We start from the raw sequence: 13582 nt of genomic DNA on the forward strand, positions 1-13582 counted from the left end.
AGAACTATAGGCAACCGAGGAAAGCTGGGAGCAGGAGAGGTGTGCCTAGTGAAGAGAACACCAATTGTCCAATGTCAAAAGGTCAGCTGGGAAAACATACATACAAGTAACATTATACATACTGAACAAGAAGTTAGGAATATATATATATATATATATATATATATATGTGTGTGTGTGTGTGTGTGTGTGTGTGTGTGTGTGTGTGTGTGTGTGTGTGTGTGTGTGTTTGTGTGTGTGTGTATCCCGGGCTGAACCTGAACTCATTGTGTCAGGCCAGGTGGACCTCAAACTCAGAGCCTCCTTAGGCTGGGATTCCAGGTATGAGTCAAGATGCTGGGCTTAGCTGTTGTATTATACATGTTTAAAATATCTCTCAAAGGCGGCAATATTGTCTCTTACATAGGCAATTTGTTTAGCTCCATCAAAATTCTTCACTCTCAGCCAACAAAACATTTAAACAAGAGACTTAAATCTGATCCCAGTGCTAAGAGGCTCCTTTCCCTTCCCAAGTCCTCTTAATTGTCTCTTTTTTTCTGCCCTGCCCTTACTTCCTCAGTGGAATGAAAGCAGATCTATATATTCATGGTGTAAGTCTGCTGGTTGCAGCCCAGGATTGGAAGAGATAGGTGCCAGCAATTTGTCTTCCTCCTGGCTCCAACATACATTATCTCTTTAATATCTACAGCATGATTTATTTAAGACCTAAAGTAATATTTACTTTAACTTCCTTGCAATATTGAAAATCTCCTTAACCTATGAATATTTAAGAAAAGTTGGCATGTTATAGCCTGGAACAACATATAACTAGTCTTCAAATAAGTTAATTTTGTTTTGTTATGTTTTAGTGTGCATGTATGCATGTATGTGTCTATGTGTACATAATGTATGTATAAATATAGCCTGCTGAGTCTCTTAAGTGTTGCTGGGGTATGCATGTGTTTAGGGATTGGATAACTGATTTTCCCTCTCAGCAACCATTAATTGCTGCATTAAGAACCAATAACCCTTTATCAAGGGGCAGGCCCTTGTGACATTTCACCCATCCATGTTGGCATGTCAACTGATGTTTCAAGTGACTTTTCTAAACAACTTATTCTTATACTCACAGACAAGTGTTGCTATTACCCCTCATCAGTAATAAATCATTACAGAATTTACAATTGATCAAAATTCAGAAAACAGATGACTTGGGGTACCTACCCATTTCCAACTGACACATTTACAAACAACACCTACATCTAAGGCTCAGGGGACTTTGCAGAAGAGGGGCTGGAAAGATTAAAAGAGCCAGAAGACGAAAAAAAAACCAAACAAAAAAACAAAAACAAACAAAAAAAACACTGTTTTGAAACAGCATCTACTATAAAGGATAAATAAGCTAATTTTAAATGCATCCACCACCTACAAGATAAATTTCAGAGGATAACATAAATGTCTCAATACTCTTGCCTTTTATCAAAAGGGCCATCCATGTACTTCAAAAATATAAATTTAGGTATTGTTTACATTTTTATTAAATGTATAGGTAGAAATAATCAATGGTCATTTTAAAAATGAAGCAACCACATCACCATCTGCTTCTGTCCCTTTTGGCATTATCCCTGTGGTGAACAGTGACCTGCTATTCAAATGTCAGCATTTGCTTCTCTGCCTACAGTCTTCTCTTGCTATAGTATCCCTCATGCACAGCAAGGTACATGGACTTGCAAATTACCAGTTCCCCAACAGCAATGATCTACCAAGAAGCCACCAGTGTGTGTCCCTGTTCTCTCTTTTGTGGAGAATAACCCTGAAGGCCATATTTGGTATCTAATATCTATATTTATCTACAAGGAATAAATTTCATATGCCCATAGTGATGCTAATCTTGGGAGTACAGCTTGTGTCACCTGACTCTTCTTAATGGTTTCTGTGATGACCTCTTAAATGCATTCTAAAATCTTTGTTGGGATTCTGCTTTTACAAGAAAAAAGCTAAGACTGCCACTCTTTAACTAAATCACATCTATTCTTCAAAATTGGACCACAGAACTTCCACAGGACTCTGATATTTTTCTGTATCTAAAATTGTGAGGCTTACAAATCAGAAAAGAATATACAGAAATTTATTTCTATTATCGTATTCTTTAGAGAAGAAAACTGGATGCAAGACACAGAGCTTGGCCTCTTAGTGCTAAAGCATAGTATTCTGTCTTGTTCACCCTTCTGTCTCGGATAAGCCATACCATATTGAACATGAGGAATATACTTCACTAGGGAGATGAGACACAATTTTAAGCAGCAGAGAAAAAATACTCAGAAGATGAAACAGGAAAGGACTGGAGGAAGAAAACACAAATTAGGTGTGAAAGAGGCACCAGGAAACTACTTTGGCTATAAAGCATGGGCTTTTCATGTAGGCTCACAAATTCATTGAGGCAGAATGAAAACTGGACATTTCTGCCTTCATTTTGCTCTGTGTGTCTAATTGACTTTTGCTGAAGGTACAGACATAAGTCATTGTTCTAAACTTGTAGTTACCTTCAATTGTAAAAAGGACAAAATTCTGTAGGACAGCTCACCACCAAATGAGGGTGTTTATCCAGGACAGCAAGCAGCATATAGCAGAAGTTTTCTCCTGACCTCCACTATCACCTCAACAAATGGGCACTTTCTCCATATCACCATACAGGACCAGAGCTGAGATAACAATAATGAGGAGGAAATCTAGACCAGGACAGTTTGAAGATACCTTTTTTGCCCTGTGTCTCAGTTCTTTCTCTGCCTAAGCTTAAGCTCTTGTCAGCACCTAAAGATTAACTTGAAGTTATTAGATGCCTTTTTTTCTTGTTCCTCTTCCCAGTATAGTTTCATTGAATAAACCTATTCTGTCTGCTTTTCAGCATCACTGGTCCCTTTAATTAGCACATGATGACTTAGTACATTGTGAGAGGTAGCCAAGTCTGCTTTATTGATGCTCTTAAACTGAGGCTCTTTCCTAAAACCCCTCCCCCAAACTATGGTTACAGAGGGGATAATAGGTGGTCTATTTTATATATCCACTAGAATTACATGGAGAGCTTTTGAAGTTACAAAAATCTGGATCCAGTCCCCACAGAGCTTGGTTTAATTAATTTGGTGTGCAGCCTTGGCTTTGGGACTTTAAAGAATTCCAGCTGACTCCAGCATGAAGCCAAGATTACAAACCACTGGTTTGGTGTTAGAAAACTATATTGTTTTTCCATTATTGAAATAAGAAATTACACTACCTCTCATAGCCAAAAGAGGCTCAAAGGGTATTTAAAAATACAGAAATATAAGTTACAAAATGCTGGTATAACTTTAAAAATTAATTTTAACTATTTACTATACATAAAAACCACCAAGATATAACTATACATTAATACATAATGCTTGTTTTAGACTGAATAATGGCCTCAAAAGTATCCACATCTTAATACCTAGAACTTATGTAAGTTCTCTCACAGGTGAGACTTTGTAATTATAGTTAAATTAAGGATTTCTAGATGAAGAGATTGTACTAGATTCCTAGAGTGTGTCCAGTTTAACCACAATGGTCCTTATAGGAAGTAATCAGGAATGTCAGCCAGAAAAAGAGGTGGTATGAGCTAACAGAGGGATGTTATTTATATGGTTGGAATGTGTCTCCATAGAAACATATGGAGCAGGCCTTTGAAAGGTTGAAGACAATGCTGTCCTTTGCCTCTAGAGCCCTAAAAGGAATGCTATGGTGCAAATTATCAGATTTAATCCTTTCTGACCTCTGGAACTGTAACATAAATTGGCACAGTTTTAAGCCACTAGATTTTAGGACAATGGTAATTGGAAAATAAGGAAATGTAGGGGTTATTAACTTGTTACCACTAATTATTAAGAGAGACCTTTAAAATAATTTCATAAAGATTCTCCTTTAATTCTATATCCTACTTCCCATCCTGTGGTTAAGTTAATCTAATGGTTAGAAAGAAGTATCAAGATTAGAACTCTGAATTTAGGTAGCCCAGGGAAAATGACCTTGTGTGGTCCCCATTAATGATTCCAAGGACACATAATCAAATTGCAGTTGATATAGCATAAGACACATACTGTAATTCTACATGATTATTTGTTCATTTATTTGTTTCTTCATCCACTTTGCTGGCTATTTAATTATTCAATCATTCCCCCCGTGGCCTCTGCAAGTGCACTGAGAAGAATATTCTAAAAGGCTAGGGTTCTTAGAAAGCATGCAGGATCCAGTTGAATGTTAATTTCAGAAAATTGTGAATTATTTTAGTGTGATTGAATCCCATGTGCTGTATTGAATCTGTTAAAAAGCATTTAGGTGTAGGAGTTACTAAAATTGTTGTGTTCATACATAAGCATGAAGGGAACCTAGAATGTGAGCACACAGGATTGTTCCTTCAAGAAAAGGAATACAAATCCTATTATCCACCCTCAAAGCTGGAGTGGACATATTTTCTAGCCTCGTAACCTTTGTGTTGTCTATGTAGCTAGAGATTTTTCCAGCACTGGATCCTTCCCCAGACACTTATCATAAATGTGTTTTCCTTAGAAATTATAAACCCATTCTTCTCCAATCTATCTATAGAACTTATCTTTATGGACTCCATGAAAAGTTTCAATGTAGTCTAACATACACATCTCATCTTGCTTTAGCTTACTTTGATCCTCAAGGAGATTTATGTATGCTTTGTTGTGTACCCAGGATTGACCTAGTTATCGCCAAAATAGTTTTCACCAAATTATGCTATGCTTAAATATGCCTAAAATAAACCTATCAAAGTGAGACTCCTGAATTTTAAACCAGCACTGCCTCCTGATTTATGTTGAGCCAGATGCCTTCTTGCCTCCCATGTCATGCCTGGGCATGAAGGATACAGAGACCCCTGCATTTAGTAAAACCCAAATTTAACTGACCATACTCTGCTTCTACTGGCTTAGTTTTCTCATCCTACTAATGTCCTCAACCTACTAAAACTGATATGGCTTGGCTCCTGGAACCCTGTCTAGGGGTGGTGATGGAATGGTGAGAGAACAAACACACAGACAAGCACAGGAAAGCTAACGTCATGTGGGAGTGTGCATTCTGATGGAGAGCACCTACGATTATTACCAGCATCCTAGAACTTCAACATGTTTAGTAGGAACAGAGCAGTTGGTGGGAGTAATAGTTTGGGTAGGAGGTCTCTGTAAGAGAGAAGTCTCAGGCTGTAAGCATCCAGAAGTAGGAGGGTGGAGTTGCTAGTTTTTGTACACACTGAGCAATCATCTGGAAATACTAGTATTTTGACAGAGAGAATAATTACCAACTTTGGGCCTGATCCCTATGAGGGAAAGCTTTGCCAGCTTTCTGTGGGTCAAAGGCCTTAGAGTGCTTGCCGTGCCATGCCCATGTGAGCAGTACATATTTACTATGAACTTCAGTCACACATAGCTTAGTTCACTCCCTATATCAGCCAATAACCATACACATATTTGTGCTCATTGTAATTTCTTGTTATGCTTTAAGAATTGACTGTTTTACAATGTATTGTATATGTTGATAGATTCTGTTAGTATTTTTAATTTTTTATTTATTATACATATACATATATAATTTTTCAAAACCAAGGGTTTTTTTTTCCTGCATGTGTTGACATGCATCATAGGCATATCTGGTGCCCATGGGGGTCAGAAAAGCACACCTCATTTAGGAGAACTGAAGTTATGCATGTTGTTGCTATGTGGGGGCCAGGAACTGAATCTGAGCCCTGTGCAAGAGCAGTAAATACTTGTAATTGCTAAAGCCATCTCTCCAGCCCCAATATTTTTAATACTCAGATTTTTTTTTCTTACTCGTCTGTTTGGAAATAATAGTTGAGTCATTTAGTAATTTTGGTAGCATTTCCCATGCTTGTTCTTTTTTAAATAAAGGAAGCGTTTTTCCTGTGTAGCCCTAGATGTTCTGAAACTCCCCCTGTAAACCAGGCTGGCCTTGAACTCTGAGATTCACCTGCCTCTGCCTCCCAAGTATAGAGACTAAACGCATGTGCTACCACCTCCCTGCTCTTCATTTTTTTTAAGAAATCTGTAGGATTCTTTAAAATAGTTGGTCTTTTAATTTGATAATTTTTTTTCAGATTACCTATCTCATCTTGGTTTTGTCTTTTCATAAAGAATTCTTGATTACTAACTGTGTTTACTATAAAGAAGATTACAGTTTATATTTATTCTTCACTCATGGTTAGTTTATATATTCTAGTTGTCTGTTTCCTCAAGGTTATAAATTTAATAGCAAGTGATTTTTATATTGTTTCTTTATGGTCCCTTAAAATTATTTTTGTAACAGTATTACAAATTTTGTAACAAAATTATATTTTGTAACAGTAACATCAACTGCTTCATTAACAAGTTTAATAATTTCAGTCTTCTGACCTTGTCTCTTGGTTGGTCTATGTACAGTTATGTCAATACTATTGATTTGTTCAAAGAGCTAACATTCCATACCTTTAATTTTCTCTTACTGTTCTTCTATTCTTTATTGCTAATATGCTTTCTAATGTTTTTCTTGCCCCTCCCCCTTTATCTTTTTCTGAGGATTGAATATCTTTGGTCTTTTCTAACAAGTATGTTGACAGCATAGTTTTCTCTAAGCAATTCTTTTATCTTAAAACTTTGTGTTTGCCCTCATTCTTTTCAAATCATTACATTTTTGTTTTTGAGATTTACTCACTGACCCTGTGGTATCTAGGAGTCATTGCAACATAGTCAGAGAACACAGATCACACGATTCTTTTAAAAACCACAAGCAGGAACCTAATTAGCACCCTTTTAGGGAACTGCCCTTTATTCAGAAAAATGTCTATTCTGACACTCTTGGATATCACCTTTCCAAGATGTTTGTTAGCTGTCATTGGCTTTTAGTATTATTTGTAGCTGTTGCATCCTCACTGATCTTTTGTGCAGTTTTGTTATTGATTATAGAAAGCAGAGCACTTTGGGCTGCACCCACTCCCATTGAACTGTTTGCTTTCTCCTTCATTGAATCCACTTTCTGCCTCAAGGATATTGGGGCTCTGCCTTTAGATCAATATTTGCTGCCATTATTATACTATCTGCATTTGTTAATCATTTTTAACATCATAAAATATTACTGTCTGTGTCTAGTAGCAGATTTTTCCCCCTAAAATAGTCTTAGTTTTGTTTTTCCTTTACTACCACAACATATCTTGAGAAAAAGAATTTAATGGAGAAAGGCTTTATCTTTGATTGCAATTCCAGGGGGATACAGTCCATCAAGTCAGGAAAGTCATGGCAGAAAATGGGAAATGCTTAGTGGTAGAAACAGGAAGTCACTGATCACATTTACTTTACACACAGGAGTGATCTTGAACAGGGAGTGTAGCAAAGCAATAAAGCCTCAAGACCCACCCCCAGTGAACCAGTTCCTCCAGCAATGCTCCACTCCCTGAACATTCTCAAACTATCCCAAACAGCACACCGACTGTGTTCTAAGAGTTCAATTGTTTGGACCTATCGGAAATAATTCACTTACAAACCACATGTGACTTACATTTGGTTTTAGTGTATCAGTTAGAATTCTCCTCAGAATTAGAATAGACAGTATGTGTGCATGTGTCTGTGTCTATGTCTATGTGTGATTTATTATGGAAATCAGAAAAGTTGATGAAAGGTGAATAATCCCATGATACAATGGAAAACCAGAAAGGCTCAGTTAAGTCTGAGTCTGAAGTCCTAATAACCTTGAGTTTGGATAATGAGGATAAAAAAAAAAAGAAGGGGATGAGACCCTCAATGTATTCTATGATGCCTATCTACACCTATGGTGCACATTCCTTTGACAGCCTATATCAATAGTGATCTAAATACTGAACTATTATAGACAGATTCTGCAAGAATATACAGAAATAACATGTAGTCTCCTATATGGATATCACTTAAATCAGGGGGTGTTCACTCATAAAATTAACATTGAAGTTAACATAGTAAAGGTAATCAAGACATTTTTGGTTTCATATGTGTACGCATGCACACACATGAGCATGCACATACACACACATATATTCACTCAAAGAATCTTTGAACTTCTGTTTCTGGATGAAATATAGTTAAATCATATTTTTTAAAAAGTCATGTTGCCCTTAATTTGAGTATATATCCAATTATATTTATAATTATCCACAGGTAATGTTGATACCCATCAATATGTTTTTGGTTTTCTCTATGCTATATTTTTGTTTCATTTAATCATCAATTAATGTGATTTGTATTGAATAAGTTTTTCTAATCTTTTAATTTTAATTCTGTGTTATTTACCATTTCTTAGGTTATTTTCAGAGTGACTTTTCTAGATATCACAATTAGCATCTTAATTTATAGCAATATAGCTTTATGAGCATATACTTAAGTTTTATAATCCACCAAAGCTTCATCCCAATACAACTAAATTTCTCTCTCTCTCTCTTTGTCTTGTGTGTGTGTGTGTGTTTGTGTGTGTATGCTGTTATTGCCATAGAAACAACATCATACAGCTTGGTTCATCAGTGCAGATGTATAATTATTGGTTTATGCAAATACTTTTAAAATTACACATGAGAAAAACATTTCAAAATGAAATACATTTATATCATCTTTTGTATATATCTACACAGTTGATTTTACCAATACCCTTTACTTTTCTTCCTTAGCATTCACCTATATTGTTCTTATTATTTGAAACTGTAATGTACTCTCATGTTTTTAATAATTGTTTTCAAGCTAACAGTTCTATTTTAGGAGACTGTAGGACCATTAAGAGGTTGTGCCTACTGGGTCCTAGTGGACCCTGGACTTTGATGATTATAACCAGCATTTGGTTCCTTCACACTACATGCCCAGCTCTGATGTTATGAAAAGAACTTCTGATACCACAAACGATCTACTCCATTATGTTTTCCCTCACATGGTGGATTGAATCCCTTGAGAACCATGACAACTCTCTTAAGTTCTTCCTGTCAGGTATTGTTAGTATAGCAACGCAAGAGTAGCCACATGTTGTGCCATTCCCTTTCAGCCTGAAAGCCTTACCATGCCCTTCTCTGACTAGCTTCTGCAAGACTGCTGAGTTTAACCATAATTATAGGCTGAATGCTTCCTAGGCTATCACAAAGCAGAAGGCAGGGTGGTAGAATAGTACCAGACACAGTGTCCCAAGGCAGTTGACTGCTTTACTGAGACCCATTCTCTGATGTTGATTAAATATTTCCGTATAACTGTATGACTTTGATTAATCTCCAGAATTCTGATCATTCTGCATATCCATTTTACTATAAGAAATAAATTGCTCCAAGCATGGCTGTAAAACATTTTGGTGGTATAGGAAAATAATTCACCTGTTTCATGTTCAAAACAGAGACTAGAACTTGATTAGGTTTTGCAGAAGCTAACAATAAAGATGTTGGTTTTGGAGAGCTACCCTCATTAAGTCAAGCAATCTAGGGAGATCACATTAGTTTTGGTGTTAATTAGATTATTTATGTCCTTAATTTTTTTTAGTATTATAAACTGAAAATTCTTTCTAAAAACTTGTTAAAAGTGCATATTTGGTTTCTGTCTGATCTGACTCAGAAAATTAATTAAGCGAAAACCACCTGTCCTATTTCAGTACCTACATCCCATCTATCAGTATATTTGGAATTAGAGTTTATTATTATAAACCAAGAGTAAATTTTGGTACAAGCTGCAGTAATGAAGGATCTTAATTCTAAAATTCCATTTTCATCTTCCAATTATATTATATGCATAGTTACAGAAAACAAACACTATGATATATAAGACCTCATTACATGGAACCTATAAACTTTGAACTATGAAAATGGAAATCAGCATTATTCACTGAAGAGGAGACTTCCTCAAACATGTAGACTCCCAAATACAAAAGAAATTAAGCAAAATCCCAGGTGATTCACAGGCACATTGAAAAGTGAGAAGCCTTGGCATAGAAAATCTAGCCATGGCTTACTGAAATTTGATTGTATACACTCCATAAAACAAGGCCTCAGGGACCATCAGAGGTTGTTTTTGTAACTTCTTGATGCTCTGCTCTATTCATTGCAAAGGCAATGGGGTAGCTAAAACATTCTAGCCTCAAAATAGCCCCTGGTAAATTATTAACTGAGCTATATTAAATATCATTTTATATAATATTTCAGTGTAATTTCTATGACAAGAAACCAAGAAAGGGCCTGTGTTTTTTCCTCATCCAGGAAACTTCATTTGTGCTGTGTAGAGAAGTTTTACAGCTACTTCATTTTAGGTATTGAACAACATCTACACTTTCTCTGGCTTTTTCCATGTAATATGTAAAGATGTAAATAAATGTAATGAGGAATAGATCTTGTGTTATTACATATAGGAAAACTTTCTGCAATTTCTTAAACATGAATTGCATGTTGTATGACAAATTTAATAGTAGCTTGCCCAAATATCTTGGAATGTACAGATGCATAAATTAGATCAACAAATATCAAGAGCTATCTGAAACCTATAAGCAGAACTTGGGAAAGAGATTCACACTCAATTGAAAATGAGATTTCTACAACTAGAACTGAGAGAAACAGGATTTGGTAGTAAAAGAGCTGATCAATGTAGGGGTATATAAAGTGGCATCCATTGGAATCCAGCTTCATACTGAATCCAAAGGCATAGTATAGAATAAAGTTCACTACAGAGCTCCAGTTGATTTAAGGGGACCAGGAAATGGTGTTCCTGTGGCATCAGACATTACCTGCCTCTAAAAAGTAGGCACAATCTAGCTTAGCTGATATCATTTCATGTGCTAGGTGGACTTGTGTATAGTGTGTGTGTGTGTGTGTGTGTGTGTGTGTGTGTGTGTGTGTGTGTATGTGTGTCCCCCATATGTGGGTCCATGAACCTGGAGGACAGAGATTAACATTGAGTGTTGTTTCTTGAGTTTTGTCAATCTTGTTTTAGAGACAGATTCTTTTACTAGCCAACTCAATATGTAGGTTTGGTTGGCTGACAGTAAGCCCCAGAGACCCACCTGTTTCTTTCTCCCCAGTGCTGTCATTATATCTGTTTACCACCATGCTTGGCTTTTTAAACATGAGTTCTTGGATCAAACTCATATCGCAGGGTTCTATGGTAACCTCTTCAGACTTTGGTATCTCCCCAGCACTATCTAGCCCCCAGGAAAGCAAGCTGACTGATGCAAAGCCAAGATCTGGGAGCCTAGGCAAACTGAACCAGTGTGGGTTCACCCTGCCCTAAGATGGGCTGAGGCCACCAAGCTTGAGAATGGCTAATCTCTTCTCCTGCACACTGTTCAGACACACCTCCATGCCTCACTTATGGACCAAGAACTTGTCTGATCTGCTGTCTTCTACCTTTAAACTAGTGTAGTACAAGCTCAGCCTTCATAATTTCTCTCCCCATTTGCAAGGTCCATAAAACAACATTCTTTCTCATTTTCTAGAAATTACCCACCACATATCTCTCTTAAGTAAACATCTAGTGGAAATTTTTCACTTCATGAATTTTCATAACACTGCACATAGAGGCACACCCTACATTTGTAGAGAAAACTCTCCTCTGGCACTCTTTGCTTTTCAATAACACAGCCAATACAATACCACATTTATTATTAATGTTGCATAATATTTTTCAGGAAAAAGTAATATTTGTAAGTAAATGTGCAGTTGAAAACAAAATAAATTGTGCCTATGAGAAGCCCTTCTACTCAGACTGCAGAGCTACTACAAATCTTAATGAATAGTGGCTTTCATACACAGTGTCCACAAAGAAAGTCCCATTCTGGTGTGTAAATGGCAATAACCCTTAAATGCTACTTTACATCATCATGGCCAGTAGAAAGATCTAGTTACACCTCAAGTCTATATAGGCACAACAGAACTGTGCACACCTGAAACATCCAGGCTAAAAAAATCTACAGCACACACAGTCAACATGATTAGAAGAAGGAACCAAAGGCAGAATCAATCAGTGCAATGGCGTAACAAATGGTCCAAGTACATAGTGATACCTTTATCCACCACAATAGTAGAACCCATCATTTAAAGAGGAGGGAATCACACTGTAGAGAAGAGGGTGATGCTACCACATATTTCCTTAAAAAGATGGAAGTACATTCAGTGTTGGGAAATTGGGGGATTTGGCCTTTGGGAATTTAACTGCAAGAAAAAAAATGCAATAGGTTTATTTTGTGTACTTGTATTCTCCTGTAAGTCACATTGTTCAAAACCCAATATTGTATGACAATGTAAACATGCTGGAGCAATTAAAAGCTATGCAAGTCTTATTCATACAGAGATGCTCACATGTGTATTCTGGGTTTGAACTCTGCTGAGGGAAACCACAGGTGGAATCATTTGTGAAAGTCTCATTTCCAGTCATGAAAGAGCCTCAATCTGGGGAGGAGAGACATTAAAGCATAAAGGCAATAGAGAAGATATAAAGAGGAATGAGGGAAAGGGAGGTGGTGAAGAGAAGGGAAGAGTGAAAAAGAAAACTGAGGGAGAGGAGGAATTAGAGGTGGGTATGATAAAGATATATTGTGCCATGTGTGAAACTATCAAAGGACAAACAAAAGATACTCTAAAAGAAATAAAAAGAAAGCAGAGGAAGGAATGAATGAAGGGAGGGGATAAAGGACAGAGGAAGGTAGGCAAGCAGGCAGTAGGCATGGAGGACAGAGGGAAAGTGTTTGCGGGTTCCCTTTGGTGAGACTTTGCCCCTCACACATGCTACATGCTTTATATCAGTGCACTTCCTTTTGTAGCATTCCCACCAATGCTCCAACTGTGTTGCTCACCTGTCTTAGCTTGCTTTTTGTTGCTGTGACAAGCACCATGACTAAAAGCAAGCTGGGGAGGAAGGAGTTTATGTCAGTTTACATTTCCTCATTCAGTCCATTGTGAACAGAAGTCAGAGCAGGGACTCAGCTCAGAAACCCAGGGTCAGGACCTGAAGCAGAGGCTGTGGAGGAATGCTACCTATTAGCATTAGCTCATTGCCCATCACTTGCTCAACATGCTTCCTTATACAACCCAGGACCAACTATCTGCCTGGTGGCACCGATGCCACAGTGGACTGTGCCCTCTTACATTGATCATTAATTTTAAAAAAATGCCCTCAACAGCTTTCCTACAGATCATTCAGATGGGATCACTTTTTCAATTTGGTTTTCCTCTTCTCAGATAACCTTAGCTCCAGTCAAGTTGACAAGATTAAAAGGAGGAGGAGGAGGATGAAGAGGGGGAAGAGTAGGGGAAAAGAAAAAAAATAGTCAGCTCTACTTCATACATGGGTTTCCAACTTCTCCAAGGAACATGAGCATACTTGAACTCCCAGGTTCTTTCCTCAGCTTTTCTTCTTCTCGGGATCACACACATAGCTTAGTGTTCCTTCCTGGCCTTCAGAAATCAGGGGGATTTAGTGAGCAGCCAACAGTATATTTTGTACTCTAAAAGTCTGCATTCACTCAGGACTATAAGGGAAGATGACACCAGACCCTAGAGAGTCTCTGCTTCCAAAGGAGATGTTAGAAGATTGCTTCTGAC

This window comes from Phodopus roborovskii, unplaced genomic scaffold (assembly GCF_943737965.1).
Source record: "Phodopus roborovskii unplaced genomic scaffold, PHOROB, whole genome shotgun sequence".
Lineage (NCBI taxonomy): Eukaryota > Metazoa > Chordata > Mammalia > Rodentia > Cricetidae > Phodopus > Phodopus roborovskii.